The following is a 12,095-nucleotide window of genomic DNA, read 5'->3' on the forward strand; positions in this document are numbered from 1 at the left end:
ATGTTGCTAATCTAGGGTTTGCTACTGCTGATATAAATCAGATTTATTGTACTATTTCTCTGCTGAATTATTGAAGATAAAAGAAGATTTGATCAAAGGGTCTCCCCACACATTGTGGGGTTTGTCCCTGGCTAGCCGCCACATCTTGTGTCTCTTGTCTTGGCTTGTTTTCTGTCGATCCTTTAATGTTATATCTGCACTTTACTTTATGTACATGTGATTGTTAAATAAGAAAAAGAAGTAAACTGTTATAAGCATAGAGCATACCATAACTTGACATTGGATTATATAATGCTCGTTACATGTTTGATATTTTGTAAATATTTTCAAGCAATTATTAAATTACTTCATAAGCAGCAGCAGTTAATTAACTCCATAAGGCACTGGTCTTAAGCATTTAAAGATCTAATCAAATTCTAAAATCGATCAAGTGCTTGTTTCCCCCTGCTGTGTCTCCCAACCCAGCTGGTTCCCAGTTGGTCTTCCTTTTTCCCATAGGGTCTACCCCCCTTAGCCTGCTTCAGGGAGACGGCTTAAACGGAGGGATCGGGGATCAGGGTGACAGCCCCCGGTCTGAGCGTTGTCGTGCTGCCTGGACAATCTGTGCAACAACATTTTTTGGCGTCGTTGCCGGGGATAGAGTTTTTCTGTCCCTGGCGTTTCAACGACATTTCATCTTCATTCTTCTCTCTCATCTGGAATCTGGAATCTTTTCATTTGAGCTGGCAAAGTCAACATTTTTTGGCATCATCTCATCTTTTCCGCCATTCATTAGCCTGTCAAACGGCCAACATTCTTTGGCGTCATTTGATCTTTTCATCGCCTTATCTTTCATCATATCGTTTAATCGTTCCTTCAGCACCTACTCTTCAGTTCATTTCTTGTTTGGGTGGCAACTCCATTTCTTTTCATTTATTTTTTCCCAGACAAGAAGCCTCCCTCATATCAGCTTGTTTGTTGCTTTTTGGATCCTAAAGTTAGATTCATGTTCAGGTGGCGACTCCACTTCTTTCATCTCTTGATTTTCTTGAGCAGATACCTCTTTCTATCATCCATTTGGTCCCTCACTATTCGTCATGGACTATTCGTTTACCCCGTGTCATTTTACTGATGTTCTCCATGATGTTCCAGAAGTGGCCATTTCTAAATTACCTTTGTTCTCAGGTGGTAATTCAATCGTTGTTAGAAAGCATTTATGCAAGTTTACTCGTATAATGATCATATATTGTAGATCTCCTCAATATAATCATGAAGATGTCAAAATGCGTCTATTTGTCCTTTCTTTGGAGGGTGATGATTTGAATTGGTTTAATAATTGTCTTGAAGACTCTTTCACTTCTTTAGAAGACGTTTTCAATCCTTTTAAAGATAGATATGGTTATCCAGATAGCTCGCCTTGTGCCCCTAAAATTGTGCAACAGAATGAAAGTAATCTTATAAAAGGTCCAGTTGTCGATGAAAGATTTCAAGACAATTCTTCATATCAGAATGTGCCATCCACCTGTACCATTACAGATCAAATCCACGATAGAGGAAAAACAGGGACAAATTGTAAAAACAATGTTGACAATGAAAAGGAAGACCAGAAGCAAATTATAGAAGAACTAATGCGGATGGTAAAAAATATGGAGATCAATCAAACTAATTACGCCACTGATGTGAGAACTTTATGCACCCACTTGGAAAAACATAATAAGGAGATGGAGATCATGAAAATTAAGCACTCTGATTACATAACCGACATGCAAAATCAATATGCTAAGGAAATTGAGGCCATGAAAACTAATCATGACACAGAAATTAGTTTTATGCAAAGCAAGTTATCAAGCTTAGAGGAAAATATGACAACCATGCAAGCAAATCATAAGAAAGAGATAAACTTTATGCAGCATTGTTTGATGACCATAAAAGAAAAGGAAGATAAAGTAATAAAAGATATGGAAGCTAATCAGATATGTCTTCAGAATAAGTTATTGACCATGGAAGAAGGCCATGCTAGGGAAATCAGTGCTATGAAGGTTGAACACTCTAGTCAGATAAATGCCATTAAAATACAGGTTCAAAAAATTCAACAACAGTCAAAGGATGAAAGAAACCAGGGAACGTCAATAGATCAAGAGCCTCCTTATCTGTTGGAACAAGCTCCATCTTATTATGAGGTCCTTTGTTCCATTGAAAAGTGGATAATTGAAGGTGACCTAGATAAAAGGGAAATTGATAATCAGGTTGAGGCTCACACGGCTAATCCACGAGTCTAGAAGATTAGGTTATAGCTCATGACACCTATGAGATTGATCCATCATCCTTGACAGGGCAAATGCAAAATGAAGAAAGACATGTCACGAATATATTACATACTTCATCTACGAGCTTTGAAGCAGAAAGTTCCATGTCATTAGTGATACAGCCTGCCACAAAGAAAAAATGCAAAAGAAAGAGAACGAGAAGAAGATTTAATGCATTAGATGGCTGCGAGCAGCTTGATTTTCGGATAGGAAAAAGTCCTACCGTATGCAGAATTGGACATGGCACATCCGAGAAGTAGCCGACAGATTTGCGTGAAAGCAGGCAAATGCTTAGTATACACCATATTGAACACATCTGACGCCATGGGGCATCCTTTGTATTTCTAACCCTACTCCTTGCTTTTTCAGTGTTTTCATTTCTGTTTTAGGATTAGATTTACTTTTCATGTTACTATATAGTTAATAAATGAAGAGCTTATATCTTTCCTGTGCTTAATGTTATATGATGATTTTTGGATGGACGCTACTTGTATTTTGTTGTGTGTTGTGTGGATGCAGATTCTGGATTCTCACATTCCTACAGTGCAACAAAATGTCCCCAAGTAGAGCCAGATGTTGACAACTATGTGTCAACTACCCATAGCAATACACCCCCTTTTCGCAAAAAGGGACAGCGCTGGATCGACATGTCCGTGCCATTCGACTGCCATCATCAACCCGATCATGTTATGTTGTAAACCCAATCTGCATGTGTAAATTGTAAATAATCTTAGCAAATCTGAGTCATGTACGTAAATTGCCTGGGCAAACCTAATTTTCTAGTGATAATCTACGTTCCGAAAGGTTTTTTGTCTCACCGATCCATGATCACCAGAGTTTTCCTTCAGCCTAACTGCAAAGCCGGAATGACTTGTCATTAGAATCTTAGGGGAATCCTACTGTGCTTCGATTCTATTTAAAAGTAATTTGGAAATAATCATTTGGTTAGGTTATTTCAAATTGCTTGATCTGCTAGATTATATTTGTGTCGCAAGACTGGGTGGTCTACGAGAGTCTATGTCAAATAGGTTTTCCCCCTTGAGATGTAAAATTGTAAAAGTCATGATGTAAACTTGTAAAGTGTCTTGAGGGTTAGGAAATGTTTTAATCCCCTCATAAGTCCTAAGTCCTAGGTCATAGGTGATTTTTCCAAAGGCTCAGTTCGAGGATCCAAAAATAAAAAATAAAAGATATAAATAATAAAAAAAAAATTAAGAAGTTAAAAAACTAAAAATAACTAAAAAAATAAATTTTAAAAAATAAATTAAATATTTAAAAAAAATAATAATAATAAATGCAAAGTTTTAATTTTTTAATATATTAAAATGCATTTAAAGTTTCGACGGATGAGATTAAAAGGGATTTTGGTCCTCATCGACAGTCGAGATTAGTTTGACATGGATCACTTGAACTAGCTGTTGGGAATTTTTCCTTCAAATAGGGTGTTAGGGGTCATTTGAGATCATTCGATCTATGAGTCTTGTGCTAAAAAAGCTCTCTTGTAGTCATTTTTTTTGTGCAATAAAGAAAGACTTTGGGGTTGAAAATCTTGCTAGTGTTACTTTTCTGGAAATGCTGTAAGATGTTTTATTTTTCTGCATAATTTTATTTTCAGCCATTGATAATAGCTTGATGAAGATTGATTTAGGCACAGGTATCTTGTCTGATCTCTGGGGTTTGAATGATAGTTTAATTTCTGAATATAATGGCAGGTATCTCCATTTGATCTAAATTTCACTGTTGTTTTCTCCCTCTATGTTAATGGTTGATTTTAAGCTGTGCAGGAAATCCTTTTTTTTAGATTACCGAGCGTTCGAGGAAGTTCTCGGCTAAACCAACCAACTCCCTGATTGTGTTTTCTAAAAGAGCCCAGCGAGTTTTAATCCTGGGCTTATCATTCAAGTTTTTCTTCTGAATGCATGAAGGGTTTTCTGAAGCACCTCACATTAAGTTTAAAATTCTAAAAATATTTTTGTGCCATAACGATAAATCTGGCTACCTAGAGCCTTCAGTTTGTAAATACTTTAATTATTTAACTACGTCTTAGAGTTTTTGGCGTTTCGTTTATTTTTGCATTTTCAAGTTCTGGTTGTTTGTTTTCATTGTTTTCAGGAACAAGTTGCAGGTTGCAGATCTGAAGTCGAAATTTGATTTTGAAGCCAGATCTAGGCCCTGGAGGGTAAGATCTGGCCTCAGAACTAGCTTTTGCAGGTGCATCGTTTTGCAGTCCAGGATATTAAATCGTGTCCAAATCTGGAGAAATTTTTTTTGGGTTTTATTTGGTAGCATCTTCCACTTTGTTTACTGTCCAGCAAAGTTATTTTCAAATTTAAAAAAAAAAAAGAAAAAAACTCCATTCAGGGTTTTTGCTGTTATCATATTTCCTCCACGTTGTATCACATCTTACATTCCACACAACGTAGCTCCAACGCTGCTCCATTGCCCACCTGCGTATCTCTCTCTCTCTACTGCATTTTCCTCCTCACGCTACCAGCATTCTCCACGCCCTCAAATCCGCCACTATTCCAAAACTCCTCTCCCACGCAGTTTCCTCACTGGAAATCTTCCATCATGCGTTTTCGTTGCTGTTCTGCTCCATTTCAGCGATTTGCTACCCCTTGGATCATCGACGCAACTCTCCACGCAGCTCTCCTACTCACTGCGTCCTCCATCTGTTCCACGCAAATCTCCCACGTAGCCACGTACTCCTTCAGCTCCCTCTACAGTCATATTCCAGGCTTCCTCACTTGTGTTCTATCTGATTCGAGCTCCATCGAACCCTCACGCAGCAAATTTGTGATTTTTCCTGTCCTGCGTTCATTTCATCTTCACACTGCCATCAACCCTGTCGTCGAGTTGCCATTACGCTGTCACCTTCGCCCTCCATCCGTAGACTTCTCCGCCGTCGAAAACCTGCGCACAAGCAAACAATAACCAGCGATTTCGATCTGTCTGCGTTTTGATTTATGGAAGATATGGTAATGTATATTTCTGTATAGTTTTGTTTTGATTAGAATCGTAAAATTTTTTTTAGCTTTTAGATTTATTTCAGCTCATTTTTTGTTTTATTTAAATTTTTTGATAACAATTGAAAATAAAAATTCGAGTGTCATCCGATTTAGGTTTTGATTAATCTAAGTTTTAGTTTTTTTTAGAATTAGATTTTTTAAATAATTTTTAGTTTTAAATTTCATTGTATTTATTTAGTTTAGTTTAGTAATTTTGAGTTTCATTTTAATAAATTTTAGTTTAGACATTTTTTTTAGTTTAGTTTTGTTTCATATATGTATATATATATATATATATATATATATATATATTAAAAAAATTTGAAAAAAGCTTAACTGAAAAATTGAAAATTCATTTTTTTTGGCGCATTTCGTGGTATCTATGTTCCACTTTTCTATAGTTAAATGTACTTAAATGTTTATTTAAAGTTAGCTATATGAAAGTGGTAATTGTTTAGCATTTAAATTGTATGGTTGTTTAAAGCATTCAATCTTTAGAAATTTATGTGCTGGATCATCATTGTGCATTTATTGATTATCTTGCATTTGGCAAAATTAGTCTTTGCTTGGGTTATTTGATGATAAATGATTGTTAATCATAGAATTATAAAGTTCATATTTCTGCAACATTTAATAAATAATCATTTAAACATTAACTGTAAAAATTTCTGTTTTCCCACCCCGGTTTTCAGTTTCACCTTATTTCTCCCATGTAGTTAAATGCCCATTCCCATAACCATACATTTAACAGACTGAAAAAAAAAATATGGCTGAAAACACAAATTCTGGAAATTTTTCAAAATGCTGGAAATTGCAGAAATAAAAATCAGCAATTAAAAACTGCCATTAAAACACTGATATTTTTTGTCAACTTGACCCTGGAAAAACCCCCTACAACTCTTGGGGAAAACCAGTTTGAGAGCTCTTCTTTATTTCTGAAAATTGTCTTTTTACAGTGAGAATTATTCAGCAAAAAATCAGCAAGCAAATTTACAACTTATCTCATTTCCCGTGCCTCACAGCAATCTGGAAATTACAGCAAACAGGACAGCAATAAATGTTGTACGACCTCCGTTTTGTGTGCAGAAAAATCAGCAAACTGCTCCTCGATGTTTGTGCAAAAATCTGTCTTTCACTATGTGCTGAATCAGCTGTACAAATCTGCTCAACTGCTGTCTTGGAATGTGTGCCAAGCTGCTGTCTCCTTCTCCTTCCTGCTCAGAAATCTCTCTTGCTCTCTTGCTCTCCTTCTCCCAATCTGCTCATGAAAGAATGAATGACCTTTTCCTCCTTTAATATAACTCCAAGTGACTTTTGGGTGATCCAAGTGACTTTTGGGTGATCTCTAAATCCAATGGCTGAAATAGATTTAGATCAATGGTTGAGATTAAATGCTCATTTAAATCTCACTTTCTATTTTTTAATTCACCCCACTTTAATAAAGACCCACTTAGTCATTTATTTCCAAAGTCACTTTTCCTTTCTAATTTTTCTTTGACTTTATAAAAGTCACTTTAAAATTAGACTTAATAACTTTATCACTTAAAGTCACTTTTAAATTAGATTTAACTTTATAAAATTATAAAGTCACTTTAGGAGAAAAATTAAATTCTTTTGGACACTTTTCCCTAGGCCAAAGATCAAAGCCTAAGGGAACCACCTGTCCTCCGGTACCAAATTTCAACATTAACTCCATAAGGCACTAGTACATTAATTTCTAAAATCAATCAGGTGCTTGCTATGTCTCCCAACCCAACTAGTCTACAGTTGATCTTCCTTTATCCCATAGGGTCTACCCCCCTTAGCCTCAGGAGACGGCTTAAACAAAGGGATCGGGGATCAGGGTGACAGCCCTCGGTCTGAGCATTGTCACGCTGCCCAAACAATCCCTGCGACAACAGAACCGACTCTTGTATCATTTGGGAAAGTTATGAATTCCACAAACAGAGAGAATTAACATAATTAGGGAGGCACATACTTCTCTGATATCCGGTCATTTTGGGGTAAGTAAAACAGTTGCACAGCTGCAAAGATACTGCTATTGGCCAAAAATGCATAAAACAGTTTCTAGATATGTAAGACGTTGTACCATGTGTGCTAAAAGCAAGCCCAGCAATAGAAAACTAGGCTTGTACACTCCACTGCCAGTTCCTTCCCATCCTTGGGAAAGTGTTTCCATGGACTTTGTTGGGGGATTGCCAAAATCTAAAAAGGGACATGACTATGTATATGTTATTGTGGACAGGTTCAGCAAAATGTGTATTTTAATACCTTGTAATAAGCAGATTACAGCTGAACAAACAACGAAATTGTTCTTTTAGCATGTCTGGGTACATTTTGGGTTACCCACTTCCATAGTATCTAATCGAGACTCCTGATTTGTTGGCAAGTTTTGGTCAAGCCTGTGGGGATTAATGGACACCAGATTGAAGAAAAGCACAACCTTTCATCCACAAACAGATGGCCAAACAGAGGTAGTCAACCGGACAGTGATCCAGTTGCTCAAGGGTTATTGCAGCAAGCATCCCAAGCTTTGGGATGAACACTTATGTTATGTGCAACATGCTTACAACCGTGCTAAACATTCTTCTACCCAGAGATCTACTTTTGAGACCTGTTTTGGTTTTACACCAAGGTCTCCCTTGGATTTTGTCTTTGAAAAAGACATAGCAGTTGTTGGACACAATGATGTGGACAAAGCAACGAGATTCATTGAACAAATCCAAGAGATTCACCAGGCAGTGCAGGAAAAACTAGAAAAGAGCCAAGCCAAATACAAGGCAAGGCATGATAAGCACCGAGTGGAGCACAGCTTCCAAGTTGGCGACCAAGTCTGGCTGTATATCAGCAAGGACAAAATGCAAGGTGAAGGAAAGAAGCTGAAGCCAATAAGGTATGGGCCTTTTAAGGTACTTGAGAAAATTGGTGAGAATACTTTCCGCCTTGATCTGCCAGCATACATGCACATCTATTCAATAGTAAATGCAGAAAATTTAAGACTGTTTGAACCTTCATTAATTGAAGATCTTGAAGAGCAAAGTCAATTGCCTTCCATTGATGATCTGTTGCCTGAATACCTCAATGAGTTGCAGGAAGATACAGTTCTGGACAGGAAGGTGAGGACTACATGCAGAGGAGATATCGAGTACCTAAGGATTGGACTCAAAGGTTCAAAACCCAGCAGTGCAAAATGGATAGAGATTGGGCAAGTGAGGCAGCTGTATCCTCACTTAAGCGATGCTTGAAAACCAACTTTTGGTGGTCCAAAAGCCTTTTTCAGTGGGAAGGCGTGATCCAAATGGATCTGAGAGAACTCTCTAAGTCTTCATAAACCCTTTTAAAATCATGCCCAAGGCCCAAAATCCTTTAAAAGATTGAAATTATCGCAAAAGGGATACCCGTAGCATGGCGGAGAAAACCCTTCAGAATGAAGAAAAACACTGTCGGGAGGCCCAAAACCCGTGAAAACAGAGTAAACAGAGCCATCAACGCTTTAACACAATGTTAAATCAGAGCCGTCGGATCTGGCCGATCAACGGCCCAGATCCGATTAGCGGATGGCAATCAGCGGTAACCTTCGGCAGAGATCGACAGGATCTACTCAAGAACTGCGATGGTGAACAGCGATATCAGCGCTTAACACATATATATGGCGACGGTGATTGGTGGAGTTAATATGGACCTTCGATCAAGCGCGATATACTCAAGAACTGCAATGGTGAACAGCGATATCGGCGCTTAACACATATATATGGCGACGGAGATTGGCGAAGTTAATATGGACCGTCGATCAAGCACGCAGATTGACGGCCCGTATTACATCGCAGGATCGTTATCCGGGGATTACAGAAGCACTTACAAACGGCCCGAGGGTTATTGCGATAAGCAATTGTGATATATCACATTGCCGCATCGCATCAAAATTGTGCAGAGGAGCGGGGCCGATGACAGTGATGGCAGCGATATTATGGACCTGATAATAAAATAGGCGGCATTGCATATATTTTGAAGTCCGGAAAACTGAGTTTTCCTTTGTAAATCGCATTTTCGTTGAATAAATCGTCGATGCGATGTCACGGACCCGAAAGGGTTTATTAACAATATTGAACAGTATTTCAGGTCTAGAATGCGGGATTTTACAGTGTTTTAGTGCATTTTCGCAGTTTGACATATTTTTCCAAAATACAAAGGAATGGGCCCTCCCGATATGCGATAATGACCTGTGGGCGGACCTAATAGGGGAATGAAGTGTATTAAAGGACTTTTGAAGTCCGACATATCATGTTTTTGGCGGAATTTCCCCGTTTTATGCATATTTCTCTGTGTTGATAAAAAAAACGGTCGCGTTTGGGAATCCGACGGATTTCAAAGGACCCAGGCACTCTTACGTTGCAGAATCGGTGGCCACCTCCCCTTCAGGCGTTATGCCATACTTGGAAAACATTGTAAGAGGGATTCGAGTGGACAGAGGCCCGAGAGACTAAAGGCCGAGGAGATGAAACGAATAGGCGGCCCAAAATGGCTTCAAAAGCCGCAAACAGAGAACAAACAGGGAGGGCAGTGTTGCAAGCAAGTGCGAGACAAAGTTAGGACAAAGATTGAGAGCTGTGAGGAAGTTTGTGTACTCAGAGGAAGCTTGAGGGATTCAAGTGAAGCTCTTGTAATTGCATTTGTTGTGTGTGAGGCTCAAACTGAGCTCACTATTGTAAAACTCTATTTGAAAACTTAATAGAGAGGCCACCACTAAAGGCTAGCCAGGAGATGTAGCCCAGAAGTATTGGGTGAACTCCTTATTAAATCTGCTGTGTTTTTATGTGTTTATCTATTATAGTCTTTAACTGCCTCAAAGTCTATGTATTTCGCAATTTGATCAATCCATTGCACACAACAACATAGGCACATCCATGCACATGAGTCTGTAATACCTTATTAATTGTCTTGGATCTCAATTTCAGATCAATACCAAACTACATCAAAAGTCTAGTACAAGATGGGGTCGTGAAGCTACACTATATTCCTACAAATGAACAAGTAGTTGATATTCTAATGAAGGAATTACCAAACAAGAAACTTAAGTACATGAAAGGTAAGCTTGGTTTGGTGGATATCTATTCTCTCATTGAGGGGGAGGGATAATGAACAGTATATTCTTCTCTTTATGTGTCATGCACTAGACCAGGACTAACAACCGTAAGTCTTAGTGAAAGACATAAAGAAAGAATGGGGTCCGACAGAATGGATAAGCATTTGACATTCGAACTTCCTGAGAATCATAAAATACAAAATATAAGTGAATCTATAGATCGAAACTCTTTAAGTATGAGGTAGGCATCCAAGATAAGGTAGTCAAAGAGGATTGATAATCCAAGATAAGAATAGTCCTAAAAGGACATACTTGGTGAACATCCAGATTGGGTATGTGCCTTTAGAGGTAGTGTGGTATCTCATGTAAAGCCTCCCAACATGATGCTCTCATATAAGTTGAGCTTGTCAAGTTAAGGCCTTGTTGACAATTTTGATTGTAACATAGATGCATAAAAAATGGCTTATCAATCCAACTCTTCTTATGAGAATACTTCAAGTTTGAGATCCCTTATACTTCATGATGGGATTATGAATACCTCCCTAGTTAAGAGGGAGTGTTGCAGAATGTAACTAGTTTTGGTCTTCATAATGACCTTTTTAAAAACATGGCATTGTATATTTTGTATATAAAAAGATAAAAGTAAAGGAAAAGAAATATTATTTGTAAAAGCATGGGTATCATTCTCAAGTCTAGTTCAAAGCATGTTCTTCATGCTTCTAGGACTTTCTAGGTCAAAGAAGAATTTTTGTCATGTATTATACTCCCATTTGTACTCCTTGTAACAAAAGAAAAATAATTGTTTTTGAGTCAAGAAAGCAAAATTATCCTCCAAGACCAAGTTGGACCCAACAAGGACAAGTCGGCCTAAAGAGGCTTATTTGACCTCTCCAAAAGGCTATAAATAAGAAGGGCTTCAACTCATTTGGATCACTCTCGACAGCAATTTCAATCTGCAATAGCAAAGGAGAAGGAAGAGCGAAAAAGGCAAGAAGAAGAGGAAGAAGTCGAAGAAGACAGGTCTCTTGGGAAAAACATATTTTTCTGTCCACATGTGTGAAGCTGTCTAGGGTTTCCGTGCGAATTGCAGGGGCTGAAATCTAGGTCGAAGATGCAGACCTTGTTGCAGATCTTGATGCAGGGCCGAAATTCTGAAGTGAAGCTGCTTTGATCTTCACTATCTTCGGAAGGACCTGGTTTGTTTGAAGAGATATTGTTGGTGGGTTGGTTTGGTGCTTGGGATGAATTTTGGCTTTGGTCTTGGGTGTCTCATCTTGAACAGATTCTATAAAAAGAAAAGTAGTATTTTTGGGTTTTCCCCTTGGAGGGGTTTCCCCCTCGCTTGAAGCCTATATCTTGTGCACTTTGTCTCTTTGTGATCTTCATTGTTTTTGGTAATTGCTTGATGAAAATAAAAGTAATAAAGGCCAACTAACATCACAAGTAATTATCAAGTAAGTAAATTCAAACATAATATACAAGATTCTTGATTTTCCAACACCATAAGTGCATCTGTCAATCTGAGAGATGAGTGTGGACCATCTACTATATGACAGCTAAGCTAGCACAATGTGTTTAAAGGTAAAAATGAGAGACATGTCTCAGTCTGGAAAGTTTGAGCAAGAAAGATCATGAAATGGCAACAACACACCCTTGTGTGTGTGCCTCTATGGTAGTTACCTCTTGGGGAATAAAAAACCGATGCAGCTACCAATCAAT

The 12,095-nt window shown here is 38.0% G+C and overlaps 1 protein-coding gene across 1 annotated transcript in view; it reads right to left on the bottom strand.

The window, feature by feature from the left end:
* The window catches only part of LOC149216328 (phosphatidylinositol 3-kinase, root isoform-like), a 477,313-nt gene that overhangs the window by 223,264 nt on the left and 241,954 nt on the right, over positions 1–12,095 (bottom strand). The window lies entirely within an intron of this gene.

This window comes from Pinus tabuliformis, chromosome 1_1, assembly GCF_031772625.1.
Source record: "Pinus tabuliformis cultivar Carrire ecotype Pingquan chromosome 1_1, CPIR1, whole genome shotgun sequence".
NCBI lineage: Eukaryota > Viridiplantae > Streptophyta > Pinopsida > Pinales > Pinaceae > Pinus > Pinus tabuliformis.